Below are 15071 nucleotides of genomic sequence, written 5' to 3' on the forward strand. Positions count from 1 at the left end.
TTGTGCTCTGTCCTCTAATTGCTTTTCCTTAAAGCCTGCCACCCCCTCCTCCTCCTCCTCCTCCTTCTTTTCCTGTTCTACCTCTTCCTCTCCCCCCCCCCCCCCGCATTTCTCATTTTCTGCCTCGCTACAGAGAATTCTTTCTGAGGAGTAACCACTTTAACAATTGTTTATTAAGATGATGATGTAATAAAAAGAGTCCTAGGCTTAGAGTGGGTAGGCAGACATCAAGCTTTTGACTTTGCTTTTTATGACTTAGTAACTTTGGGCAAGTCTTGGCTCTGGACCGGGGTCCTTAGCTATGAGGGGGGCACCAGGTCCCCTGTACACCCCAAATCCCTGGAGATGCCAGGTCAAAGATTATATGAGGAATTTCATCCCTACAGTGCTGGAGGCTGAACTAAGGATCCTCTGCCTCCAACTTTAGATGCATTGATAGGGGTCCCAGCACAGAGGGATACCTCCTGTTTGCACCTGTGATATGGAAATCACTTTAAAAGACTGATATATATTAATTTAAGGTCACCAAGAAATTCAGCTATGTAATTCCTAAATGAAAACTCAAGTCAGCAGTCAACCTTTTATGGAGTTTTTAATTACAAACAGGAGGAAGAAAGGTATTAGAGAGAGAGAGAGGAGAGAGAGAGAGAGAGAGAGAGAGAGAGAGAGAGAGAGAGAGAGAGAGAGAGAGAGAGAGAGAGAGAGAGAGAGAGAGAGAGAGAGAGAGAGAAAGGGGGGAGAAGGGAATAGGGCTTAAATACCCCCTCTGCTTTGGCTGGGCCAAAGGCCCAAGCCCTTAGATAGCTGAGGCAAAGAAAAGAGATCAGTCCCTATCTGGAGGGAGAGCTCCTAGAGAGGTCTGAGAGGAGGGCTTGCTCTGAAGGAGGCTGGAGGTGGAGGCCCCTGAGACTGTTTCTCCATTTTGGTCACGTGAGTGATAGGGACTGATCTCTCTACTCTTGAGTAGGGTGGAGATTGTAAGTTCCAAGACCTGGTTCTGTCATTCCAAGTATCTCTATTGTATCAATTCTAAAATCAATCATGACTCAAAGAACTTCCTGTTCTATGCTTAAGCATAGGTCAAAGCCCTTTCCATTGTTTAGCAAAAGGTTTCTGTCCTAAAGTAGTCTTAAGTAGGGAGGAGAAGGACCCTCCCATGCCAAGGAGTTTCACATTCCAATAGAGTTCTTACTATCAGTAGGAAATTTTTCAAGTATGAAATTTCCCAATGGGGAAATTTCCAACATTCATAAGTCTAAGAAATTTTAAGGTTTACACACCTCATACAGCACCAAGTCCTTCAAGACAGGCAACTCATCCACCTTTATGATCAGGATGTCATAAATGAGGTAAATCTGTGCTTCTGTCCCCAGACCCAAAGGCACCTCATTATGTCACCTATTTTCCCCTTGTTTGTTCCCTTCTTTATCCCACTCCCCACCTTTCTTTTCCAAGTCACGTAGACCCATTCCTTTAGGATATAAAAATCCTCAACTACTCTCTGTTCAGGGAGGTCCTGCATGCTGCCTCCCCACCATTCAGCCTAAGTCTCCTTATCTTTGAAAGGTACCCATCAGAGCCTGTCAGTCGTGAAAGGGCACCCTCCCCTGCCCAGAGGTTAGTCTCCAGTTCTCCCACAACAGCTATAAAATAAATATTATGAACTGGTTGATTTCTCCATTCCCTTTCCAAGAAGAACCTTTGAATTCTCTAGTTATGTGACCTTAAACATGACCTTTAGCTTCTCTGAGCCTAGTTTCCTCATCCCCTCTGTTTTGAATTATCCCCTTCATTTCTCTTCTAACATTTCTCTCTAACAAGAAGGGTCACTGGTTTGATTTCATCCCCCTGGAAGAGGTTACTTTCTCCAAAAAGCACTGGAATTGCTCTATATGTGTGTAAGGAAGGGAGAGGGACAGTGATGGAAAGGAAGAAAAGAAACTTCTCTCTGAGGCACATTAACTCTAGCATATCAGAACTTTTCATACTCAAAAAGTGGCTATTGAATTGATTAAAAATCCTGGTCCGGAAACTTGCCATAGATACACCCTTTGTATAGGTACAAAACACTCCTCAAAAAAATTAAGGGTGACTTAAATAATTGTAGAGATAGTCAGGTCTCATGCCTGGACCATGTCAACATAATGAGAATAACTAGAATAGTTAATTTAATTTACTGATTTCGTATAAATGCCAAACCACAAAAGAGGATACACATGCAGCCTGGTAAAACTTAGCTTGAGACTAATATCTTACTAACATACCACAATGAGCTCAAAATTGATATGCTATCCATTCTACATTTTTATCATTGATTGTAATGAAGGAATAGATGGCATGCTAATAAAATTTAGAGGTCACATAAAGATATTGTTTACTAGCTGTGTGACCTAGTTAAGAAACATCTTATTTGGCGGTCTTATTTTTCCCATCTTTAAATGAGAATATTGATGTGGATTATCTCTAAAGTCACTTACAACTCTAAAACTCTGTGAAGATGAGAGTTAATAGGAACAAATTAATATCCTTTATATGAGTTTTTTTTAATTTCACAAGTTCAAGGGAGATGTATGACAAGATAACTTGAGGAACAAAGTCAACCAAACCATGTTTTCCCTGCTACTGGAGGTTCAGAACAGTCTATGTGTGATTTTAGACCTACTGGGTCTAAAATGTTTTTATGGAAAATTATGCACATTGATAGGGATTACAGACTTGCTTTTGAACCTATAATTTCATTGGTAGAAATTATGACAGTGGTCTCAAAACTTCATTGATTGAGCTCTCCCATATATAAACAAATTTTGAGCAAACTATACTCTTCATATATATTACATTTCTGTACTATTCTACTATGTTATTTACATAAAAAGCATGCATAAAATATACATATGAAAGATTGTCATAATGATAAAATAGAAAAATTTTTAATAATTTTTATTTTTTTACAGTAAAAAATGTTTTTGATCCCATTAAAAATAACTTGTCAGGACAATGTGATTGAATGTCCACTATTATTTTTCAGTTGGAAGCAATGTAAATGAATATGCTTTGATATGTTTGAAAATTTTTAAAATATGACTTCAGAGAACCAAAGACAAAGCATGCCATGCACAATCTGTCAAAAAAGGGATAGATTTAAAATTTAACATGAGACATGGCTAGTGTAGAAACTTATTTCATTAAACTATGCATGTGTGGTGAGTTTTATTTTTACTTTTTAAAATTGTTCAATGGGGAGTAAAAAGGAAAGAAAAATGCAAATTATTATAAAAAGGAGAAAAGGGTAACATTTTATAATATAGGATTTGGTTGATGGCTATAAAGTTGAAATAGGTACTTCACAAAGATATGTTGATGAAACATGTGCATTGTTCAAAATGCTCACCAAAACATGATACTCATTTTTCAATCCCATCTAACAATTATGCAAAGGTTTTGGTGAGTAAATTTGCATCTTCTCTGATATTAATCAATTCTTCCAAATAAATCATCAAATCTTGCATTATAAATGCAGTTTTAAGCTTTAACAACTTCATAAGTATATCTTAGAATGCTATGTAATATATATAATGTTACCTGCATTAAAAAATTGAAAGATTAGTTATGTATTTTTAAATATTTATACCTTTCTCATTAAAATTCAACATAACCTGTAGATTTTATAACTCTGTAGAAATTTTACCAGCTATTTCTCAATCACTAAAATGACTACATTTGTAATCCTAAACTTAAAATCATTCAGTGATTTAGTGAGCAAAACAATGTATTTCTTTCATTTATATATCTTTGTGTTATGAGAATCATCAAACAGGCCAGAAATAATTAAACTAAGAAATCAAACTTTCTATTCCTGTTTGCGTGTAACACTTTTAACAAAGTGTTAACCAAGACAGAATGAGCATAAATATATTTTGATATACACATGGCAGTTTTAATGTGACTCTAGAAAAAAATGCTTAATGAAGATGTCACGTGATTGAGATAGCTAAGCAAGAGAATTTCCTCCACCCATCCATTTTTCTAAAAAAATATCATCCAGAAATTGTTGCACATGCAGTTCATGATAAGGTGCTCCATCTTCTTAAAATTTAAATTCAAATTTTCTTATCAAAATTAATCAAACTAAATAATTGCAAGTGAAATTTAAATAGTTAAACTTTCAAATGATATAATGCCTGTAGCATTTATATTTCTGAAGTTATCAAAGCTTAAAACTACACAAAGACTTTGGGGACATATTATATCTAGCTATATCTATATATAATTTTAGTAATCATTATGTTGAGATATTAATATATAGAATAGATTATATAAAGTATAAAGATAGAGATGAAGATGGAGATTAGGATGTAGACATGGATATGGAAGTAAATGTAGACATCGTTAGCATAGAAGTAGACAAAGACAAATCAATGTAGATATAGGTATAAATATAGACAAGGATATAGACACAGTCACAGTGCCTGATACATAGTAGACACTATATTTTCTTCCTTTTCTCCTTGCCACCCTGTTGGATTGGGTGGAGATATGCCAGTCCATTTTATCCCAATAGTAGGCTCTCCCCCAAACATCCCATACCTCTTGTGGCCACACCAGACTAAGCCTGAGGGCAGGGGAACCTTTGATCTCTTTCCTTCTTCTTCTGGGACCTAGAACTACATGTCTGACATCCCATGCCCAGTTTCTAAAGTATAAACCTCCTGGAAGAGATCACAAAGCATATGGAAACAGAATGAGGTATATTCTATGGTCTGCTAAAGTTTCCTGAAGATGATATTGGTGAGTCTAACAAATATGAGCTTGCATCACAATATTTTAATTAAATTACAAAAATCAGTTGTTTGATCCATCTTGGGAAAGTCTATAGAACATTGACTGTAAAAGAATAAAACAGGGTAACTACTTATTTCGAGTCTGTTCCTATTTGTACTCCACTGAAAGGGTTGAGAACAAGATGAATAATTGTGATAACAGCTCAGAGAGTCTCAGGGTTGGAAGGGACCTCAGTGACCATGCAATCTCGCCTTTACCTTAAAAGAATTGTCTTGTAGGATCTTAGGAAAAGGGTGTTCTGCAGCCTTGGCTCTTCTGGTATTCACTCTTGGTAAATGACTTATTCCTAGGGTACCAGTGAGGTGAATTCTTTGGGGAATGCACCAATGAGGAGAGACCCAAGAAGAGGGGATACGATTCAATAGAATCATGAGTTATTTTTAGAATCATTCCATATCTCTGGAAAGTTCCTTTGAAAATGCTAGAATTATCTGCATGAAAACAAGAGGAGTAAACCACCGGCATACGTCGAGCTTTGAGCGCCACCTGGTGTCTTGAAAAGATATTGCGCTCCAGCCAATGCTCCAAGCCCCATATTTGTAAAAGTAGTCAACCGACAGGTATTTATTAAAGTGTTTATCATATACCAGGCACTGTGCTAAGAGTTGGAGGCATGAAGAAAGATAAAAACAGGCATTTGCTTCAAAGAGCTCACATTCTGACTTGGGAGACAACACATAAATAACTAGTTATAGACAAGATATACAGAGTACAATGCAAGGCAAGGCATTAGCAGACAGGGAGTCTAGGAGTCTCCTGCAGAAACTGAGTGAGATTTAGATTATTTAGAGCTGAAGCCAGAGAAATTAAGTAGCAAAGGGAGAGGGAGCAGAGCATTCCAGGTGTGGAAAAATAGCTGGTGGAAAAGCACAGAGCAGGAGAGTTCTTGTTGTTGGAGAATTCCAAGTACACCAATGTTGTTAGGTCACAGGGCACATCGCTTAAGAATGGAAAATAAAAGAAAGGACCACGATGTTAAGAGCTTTAAAATCTAAACAAGGGAGCTTGCATTTGATCCTTTAGATAACACAGAGATGCTGGGGTTCCCTGAGCAGGGACAAAGAGGGTGGCACGGTACCTAACAGACCTGCTTGATATTACACACCTTTCCCAGGGCACATTTATTCACATCCCCCTGAAGAAGACAAAGGCTCTGTGTGTGTGTGTGTGTGTGTGTGTGTGTGTGTGTGTGTGTGCATGTAGATAGAGATGGATAGATGGATAGATAGATGGATGGGTAGATAGTTTAGATAAGCTAGAAAGTAGATGATAGATAGATAGATAGATAGATAGATAGATAGATAGATAGATAGATAGATAGATAGATAGATAGATAGACAGACAGACAGACAGACAGACATTCCCTCTCCTCCTGAAGGCCTTTCTGAAAGTCCATAAGTTTAGGGCTATTAAATAGATTCACATCAGGACAGAATAATGTGGTTTATTTTTCCTTCCTTTCCTCCTGACCCTGTGCATCCTTTTGCATGAAGGATCATTGACTATCCCTATACCACCTCTCTTGCTCTTCTGACAATACAAATCTATAAAGGCTTTCAGTCGATTGTCCGTCTATTTTATGCTAAGGATTTCCCACTGTTGTTACACTTCATTTTTGTTCATCCTTCATACTCAAAGAGGATCACTGCCATAATGATTTGGGGGTCAATGTACAGTGTGTTCTGATTGTGGCTGATTAGTCCAATGTGAGCTCTGCAAGTTCTATCAAAGGCAGACACAGATAGTCTGTCTGGGCAATTGGGATGGAGATGTTTCTAGATTTGCACATCTCACACACTCTTTGTACTACTACTGCATTTCCCATGGGGCTCAGTGCCTTCTTTGATACAGGCACACCATGCCCAGTGGTCCTGTTCTAGTGTCTCTCATGTTGCGGTCATAATAGGCTAAAGCTGGTAGAAAAAAGACCTTTAAGCAGGGTGCAGTGAGAATGGTTCTCTCATCTGCTTTTTTGTTGTTGTTTCCATTCCAACAATCAGGATTCTACTCCCAACCAGCTCTCTGATTTTTAAAGCCATGTATTTACTCAGTAATTCAATTCAGCCACCCACTCTCATGGCTAAGCTGTGAATTTGTCCCTCTGCAATCTTAGCCTCCTCACTGAGAGCTTCCTGCAGCTACTCAATGTATTTTCTTAATTTTACTTTCAGGCTGCAGCTTTGTACTTCTTTCTTCATTTAACTTCTTTCTCATTTAACATATAGAGCCATAGGGTGTATGGGGTGCTCAGGGAAGACTAGTACCTCTGGTGTGAGGGTTTACTGAGGCCTTTTCAGGGCTGCTCATCCACCTTTGGTATCCTCTCACCTGTGGCTCTAAGAAGCTATAACATGAGCAATGGTCACATCCCAATAAACCATCTCAACAAAGAAGCTAAACCAGGTTGAGGGCAACTGACAGGCTTCAAACCCATTAGTGAGTTATGGGGATTTATGAAGACTTCTCCTGGCAGAAAGGATAGATAAGAACAATTTGTTCCAATAGACATAAAGGTGGCAGAAGCAAGCACTGTGGAGAGCTTAGGGCTTAGTTAGACATCCAAAAATCCAAGTCATCCATTGCATTCTGAGCCATCACCAGTCATCTTGACTTGTCACCAGACTTGAGAGGTCGAAGACTGTACAACTCTGCCTCAGTTTATTTGAAAGTCAAAAATGTCATTTTGGGGGGCAGCTGGGTGGCTCAGTGGACTGAGAGCCAGGCCTAGAGAAGGGAGGTCCTGGGTTCAAATCTGGCCTCAGACACTTCCCAGCTGTGTGACCCTGGACAAGTCACTTGATCCCCATGGCCTAGCCCTTACCACTCTTCTGCCTTGGAGCCAGTATTGACTCCAAGACATAAGGTAAGGGTTTAAAAAAAATGTCATTTTGTTCCTCTTCATGTATGAAGGACAACAACCATCATACAGCCATAGACAGACAGACGGAGAGAAAGAGAGACAGACAGACAGACAGACAAACAGAGAGAGAGACAGAGATGGAGACAGACAGAGACAGAGACAGACACACAGAGAGAGAACAATAAACACCAATTCCAAAGCCCATTGCTCTCATATAACATCTGACAGCAGTGACAACTATACTCCGCAGCTAATCAGGGCTCTTCAGGGCCTGCAAAAAAGAAGGATCACTCAGAACTAATCAAGTCCAATCCTCTTCTATATGGCAGTTAAAATACTTGTAAACATCTATAACATGAACCATGCTAAATTTTCTCTTCTAGACAAAAGCTTCCCAGTTCATCCCTTTAATACAGCGGTTCTCAACCTCTCAATTTGTAGCAATGAGAATACATAATGCATATCAGATATTTACATTCAGAATCATAAATGTAGCAAAATTACAGTTTTGAAGTAGCCACCAAAATAATTTTTTGGTTTGGGGTCACCGCAACATGAGGAACTGTATTGCAGGGTCACGGCATTAGAAAGGTTGAGAACTACTGCTTTAATGGGTTCTTCAAGTCTCCTTCTCTGGCTAGGTAAACATCCTCCAGAATATCAAGCTCTTCATAGGAAAGGGCCTTTTTTATACTTCTTGGGTGCCCTCCTTTGTCAAGCATTCTACTCAGGACATAATAGGCGCTCAGTAGTGTTTGCTTAGGAGGCAGCTAGCTGGCTCTGAGGAGAGAGTGCTGGTCCTGAAGTCTAGAAAGCTGGAGTTCAAATCTAGCTTCAAATACTTACTGGCTGTGTGACACTAGGGAAATTATGTAATGTCTGTTTGTCTTCATCCATTGGAGAATGAAATGGAAAATCATTCTAGTATCTTTTCCAAGAAGACTCCATGAAAAAAATATGATCCATAAGGTTACAACAAAAATGCAGCTAAACAACAACAAAATGTTTGTTTTTTTATGAAAGGGAAAATGGCTCAAGGCCCTATACTCCTTCCATTGAATTTTGACAAAGTTTACAGGAACCTCTGATCAATATACAAAGTTACTAGAGTTGGAGGAAGGAGAGTCCATAATAACACCAAGTTGGGAAAAGAAGAGAGTGGAAAGGAAGAAAGGATATCCCAAAAGCCTTAAGATTCCTGGGTTGACTGAGCCATAAGAAATGATAAGCAGGTTAATTTTTTTTTAACTTGGAAAGAACAATACAGGATAATGAACAGTGAAATGAGTAGAACCAAGAAAAAAATAATACATAGCTTCAGATTTAATTCTTGAATAGATTGTTAATACCACCCCAAGAGGGAACTGAAAGGTGGAAACATTAAAGACATAATTTGTAAATACATGTCTATCTCTCAAATGATGCCTTCTGTGATGTGGGGAAGTGGGGAGGAGCTGGGACACCTCTGGATAAATTCTACTAATTAAAAAAAAAAAAAAGACTTCTGGGTTGAACAGAACCCAGCCTCTGGGATTATAGGGCCATTTACCCAATGAGTTAAAATAATAGAGATCAGTGTACGGTGGGAAGGGGAGAGGACACCAACAAGAAGGGGTCTTAAGTGAGCTCTTAAGTATTGATGACTACAGACTTAGAGATGGCTGAGGGGAGAAGAAGAGGAAGAAGGGAAAAGGAAGGAGGGGAGGAGAGGGAAATTCCGAAGACTGACTTTGCCACTTTAGGTCTCCTTATGTCTCTCCTGCCTCTAGAAGATCAAGGAATCCAAGAAAAGTGTCACTGAATAGACTGTGATATGTTAGGTCCCCTGGTACTGGCTAAACCCACAAGCAGAAATCCTGGGCTGCAAGTATATTTTTGTAGGACAAACTTCTCTGAATCTCTTTAGAAGCTCAAGAAGAGGGGCAAGTAGATGGCTCAGTGGTTAACTGTAAAAGAGAGAATATACATGCATGCAAAAGACATCATCTGTCAGTCAAGTGAACACTCCATTTTGGAATGTTGGCAGAAAAGACAGTTGGAGCTAGGCCAACAGCTGAGACATAACTCATCCTACTAATGCCAGGCCTGAAGAAGAGAAGTCCTACTTTCAAATCTGGCCCAGCTGCATGACCCTGGGCAAGTCACTTAACCCCAATTGCCTAGCCCTTTCCATTCTCCTGCATTAGAACTTAGTATTGATTCTCAGACAGAAGGGAGGGGTTAAAAAAAAAAGTAAAATAAAAAGCTCAAATCTATTCCCTAATCTTAAAGAAGACTAATAGGATTTCCTCAGGAGCAGTCTCCTGTTATCTGTATAGTAGGAGGACAACCTTCCGCATATTTCTATATTCTTTTCCCATATTTAATCTTATCCAAGGCTCTAGGGTAATCCAGTCATGTCTGTATATTTCATCATTAATTAATAAAATTTCAACTTATCTCTCATGTAACTAAGCTCAGAGCTTCCACTGATTTATCAAATAGCATTTATTTAATATTCCAGAGAAATCTCCTTTACCATCTCTCTATATACTGAATCTTAATCTCCCAGCATTAAATGAATATTAAAGTTACTACATATACAATGTATTAACAATGAAATCAATAATATAGATGGTTTTTTATATAATATTCTAGCTTTGAGAAGGATCATGACCAGTCATCCCAAACTCTCACTAGAATGGCCAAAGTCTTCTCTTAACTTCTGAGATCACAGTTCCACCATACAGTTCACTCAAGATACCAAGCAAATTCTTTTCTCAATAATTCTCTTCTTCGGGGGCAGCTGGGTAGCTCAGTGGATTAAGAGTCAGCCCTAGAGACGGGAGGTCCTAGGTTCAAATCTGGCCTCAGCCACTTCCCAGCTGTGTGACCCTGGGCAAGTCACTTGACCCCCATTGCCTAGCCCTTACCACTCTTCTGCCTTGGAGCCAATACACAGTATTGACTCCAAGACGGAAGGTAAGGGTTTTTTAAAAAAATAATAATAATTCTCTTCTTCCTCTTCTCAAGATAAACGTTAAAACAGTCCCATAAGTAAAAGATGGCTTCTCTTGTCTTCCTCAGCTTCTCCTAAGTCATGACAGGAAAAGTCTCTGCAATTTCTCTCAACCATCACTGAAGAATCTCTTCAAATTTATTTCTTATAAGTCTCTTTATAATGTTTCTTCATAAAATAAAAGCTGACAGTTTTCTCAAAAAAGAAGTTTTCACCTTCTTTCTGTTTTCCCAATAAAATCAGAATAAAACATCAAGTCTCTCTTCTCAGTTTTCTCAAAAACTGCTGGCCCTAACAGCCATTGCAACCATAAACATTCCATTTGGCTCTTAAAGCTCTAGTGTATTTCCCCTGTGGGAGAGGTTGTTGAAACATTTGTTACACCTGGATCACAAAAGGGTCTGAGGATGAGGATGTGGAGGACAAAGAGGGTGGAGCGTAGGGAAAGACTGGAGTTGAATCTGTGGAGAAATTAGTGTGATAAATAATAACACCAATTTAGGTTCACAGGATTTTAATGCTAGAAAGTACTTCAGTGATCGGTCAACTTTATTTTCCAGATGAGGAAACTGAGTCCCAGAACAGCAAAGGGACTTGCCCATGGCCACAAAAGTATTAAGTAGAAGAGCATGAGGCTTCCTCTGGTTCCAAGTACAGTACTTTTCCACTGTGTGGGATGAGATTCAGTGTGTAATTCTCAGAGTAGTATTTGGTGTGTAATCCCAATTTTCAAAACCCTATTTAGACTTAGCCTTAGAATAAAGCTGCCCCCCTCCATAAAATTTTTAGTTTTCCTGATTTATTTTCAAAAACCCTGAGAAGAGTTTATCTGTAACTTGGGAAATAAGCCAGCTCTAGGAAGAGGGGCAAGATGAGCTGAAGGAGGAAGGAGCAGGGAGTTTCATATATATCTTTACTGTCTGCAACTGAAAATCACATGATAGTCACTGAGTTTTGATCATGGGGGTCTTTAGAGGTACATAATGTTGAAAATCACACACTCAAGACTGTGAATGTCACAGCCCCATCTTGTACAGGGTTGGACGAGGGCAGGGGGAATCTTGCATCAACATTATAATAAAAGTTTATGTTTACATGTAGAGAGAGGACATTTTTGCACAGAACAAGCAGCTTATATGGGCAGAATTCCTTTTCCTTCCCTTCTCCTCCCTCTCTCCTCCCTTCCCCCACTTCTTTTCTCCAAATAAAGCTACAACCTGTCAGCATCTTAGCAAAGTCTCCTGTCTACTCATTAGAGTGACTTTGGGGTGCATACCCTCCCCAAAAGTAGGGTTTTTCCCAATCTACAGGATTTATTGGGTTGCTAACTGGACAAGTCACATGTGTACAAAATGGAGTTCACACTGTCTCAAAGCAGGGGGCTGCTGCACTCTACACACCACTGTGTGGGATAAGATAACAAGCATGAATGCCCCATTTGCAAAAAACTGGATTTGGAGAGTCAGAGTAAAAGGAGCCCAGTTTAATTTTATTTTCATGAAAAGGAGAAGATGCCTTAATGGCAAGTACCAAAGAATTAAGCAAAGACCCTCAATATATATATATATATATATATATATATACAGGAATCTCTAATCACAAATCTTCTTCTCCCACTTCCTCCCTTTCCTGTCACAGGATGGAGAAGGGGTTCTCTAGTTGAAGAAGCTGTGACATACAATCTTGAAGAGGGAGGTTTCTAACTTAGAACAATATAAAGAAAAAGTTACATTCTACTTTCCTTTAAGAGATAAAGGAGTAATGGAACTGCCAATTGCCCTTGAATTGGGGCCCTTTGTTCCTTGTTATCTGTCACTCTTCAAGGGCTCCTCACTGGGACTTTTAGATAAAATGGTTATCAAAAGCAACAAACTAGACTCCATATACCCTTCCTTAGTTAGGATAAAAACTAGGTATTAAACTGTGTTTTTGCCTAGAAGAAATGGGGTGCACGCTGATTACTCATTCTGAGAACAATACACTTAATTCTATCTCTTTCACCACTATCCAAGTAAGGCAGGAAAGGTGAGACCAGATATAAGGTGAGGAGAATGAATTTGTCAGCCATGGGGAGAGAAAAGACCTGGTGAAAGGAGACTTTCAGATTCTCTAGGAATCACAAAGGTAAAGGATCCATGAACCAGACAGGGCTTTCTTTTTGTTTGCTTTAGTTTTGTTTTGTTTCAGTCAGAGAAAAGAGCCTGGAGCCATGGTTGAGGGAGGGGGAATAAAGGGCCCTGGGGAAGAATTCCCTTACCATGCCAGGGAACCTTTTACTCCATAATGCCCTTCCCCAATACTGCTTCATCTTCCTTCATCAAACTCCTCACATGGAAATCATCTGCTATGGCTCTCCTAGACCCCTCAAGATCAAGATCAAGAGTTCTTCCTCAAGAACTTAAAGTATTCCACATCTTGCATAAAATCTGTCAGATAGAGCTGCAGCACCCTGTCCACAGCTCTCCTCACTCTTCCGCACTGAAGTGATCCTGAGAAGCCAATGGTGCCAGCCTGTGGACTCCACTTTGAGGTCTCCAGATTATCCAGGGAGCCTGAATCCAGCTCTGAAGGCAGAGGAATGTGAGGTCTTTTGAGAAGCTGTAGAGAGTGAGGATAGGAGAAAAGAAATGAGTAGACAAAAAACAGGAAAAGGAAATTAGAGAAATCATGGTCACTGGTGCTCTCTTTCTCTCCACTTTCCCCCACTCAACTTACACCACACTTCCCCACCCTTCCCCCTACCCCACTACCCCACAAAATAAAAGGAAAACTGGGGGGAGAGGATCTTGCCCAACAGGAGTCACTGAGCCCTAGAAATAGAATGAGGAGGAGGAGGACCCCCTAAAGAGCAAAGCATTGCCAACCCTTTTCTTCAATCACCAGGTCACTTCCTCCCTCTGCCACTCACCAATCAGTTCTTACCCAGAGTATTTCCAGCCTCAGAGTAAGTCCCCCAGAGAGGCTAGAAGGGTAGGAGCAGTATGAGACTTGGGGCAAGGGCCACCATCTATCTCCTAGTCAGGATCCTTGGCTCAAATCTTCCCAGCACAGAGGTGAGCTTTGGCCTCAGCATCTCCTGAACTCTACCCTCTCATTACTACTATTCTGCTTCCCTTAAAAGCCTAATAGACTGTCTTACCTCCCATTACATGGAAATCTAATTTTCCCTCCTTGTCTTTCACTCCTACTTCTGTTCTAACATCTAGGTACCGCCACCCAAAGTGTCCTCTCCATTCTTGCCCCAGTTTCACTCCAATTTTTTTGTGCCTGGTGTGGAAATCAATAGGAAGAAGTTGTGAATCTGACACCTTCTTCTTGGGCTCAACTCTGCAAAAGGCTCAGAGGAAGCAATGGAGAACTGAATGTTCTCCCAACCTTCTCACCAACCTCATTGTTGAGAACTTCTGCCTCCCGGTGTAGATGATTCCCTTTGTGTGTAACTCAATTCAATGGGAATTCTTTAAGGAGTGTTGTAATTACTGAAAAAAGTAGTGAGCTTGGCATTAGAAATTCTAAGTTTGTAGAATCTGTGTAACCTTCTCCAGGTCCAATATTTTCATTTGTGAAAAAGGAATAACAATGTTTACATGAACTATTCTAGGATCTTAAAGCAAAAAAAAAAAAGACTTTAACAATCATTTAGTCCATGCCCTTTATTTGATGAGGAAATGGAGGCATGGAGTAGTAGCATATCCAAAACCACATAATTAGTAAATGATGAAGTCGGGATTAGAAACAGAAAAAATCAGGACCAAAAGCATGTCAGAAACATATCAACACATGAATAGCCTTTACAATATTTTCAAAAGTCAACATCCCTCTTCTTAAAGGCCTCTAGTCATAGGGAACTTTCTATCTCCTAAGATGGCCTATTTTATTTATGCAACATCTTTCATTGTTAGGAAGTCTTCCCTGATGAGCAGTATGGGTAGCATGTGCGTCGGGTGTTCCAGATGACGCCTGTGGCACAGGGATACTGAAGGTAACTCATATTGACACCTACTGAATGTTACTATTAATGGATCAATTAACCAGCAGGGGATGGACTATATAGTTGTCCACCAGGTGGCAGCATAGTCTAGCCAGAGATCAATCGAGAATCTAGGGAGCCTGCACGAGTGGTGAGGAGGGGGAGCTTCCTCTAGGTGAACCCGAGTCTGGCCCTGTCCTAAAGGCTAGAGTACTTCTCCCTCCTTCCACCCCAGCTTCACAAAGCTCCTTGCTATGGCTGCTCGCCCCAGATTCAATATTGATTTGAGGTAACAAAAAACATGGCTCTGAATTATTAAAGATATAAGGAAGATTTCTGACGGCACTCTCACTCTATAGCTGAGCTATTCTTTCTCTGGTGCTGTTCCCTCCCACACACATACA

The 15071-nt window shown here is 39.8% G+C and overlaps 1 non-coding gene across 1 annotated transcript in view; it reads right to left on the reverse strand.

The window, feature by feature from the left end:
* Positions 1 to 10171: 10171 nt before the first annotated feature.
* Positions 10172 to 15071, reverse strand: part of LOC107651330 (uncharacterized) — a 39240-nt gene continuing 34340 nt past the window's right edge. The window contains exon 2 of the transcript XR_008916286.1: positions 10172 to 13295. This is a non-coding gene — a transcript (uncharacterized LOC107651330). The remainder of the gene's footprint in view (positions 13296 to 15071) is intronic.

This window comes from Monodelphis domestica, chromosome 2 (assembly GCF_027887165.1).
Source record: "Monodelphis domestica isolate mMonDom1 chromosome 2, mMonDom1.pri, whole genome shotgun sequence".
NCBI classification, from domain to species: domain Eukaryota; kingdom Metazoa; phylum Chordata; class Mammalia; order Didelphimorphia; family Didelphidae; genus Monodelphis; species Monodelphis domestica.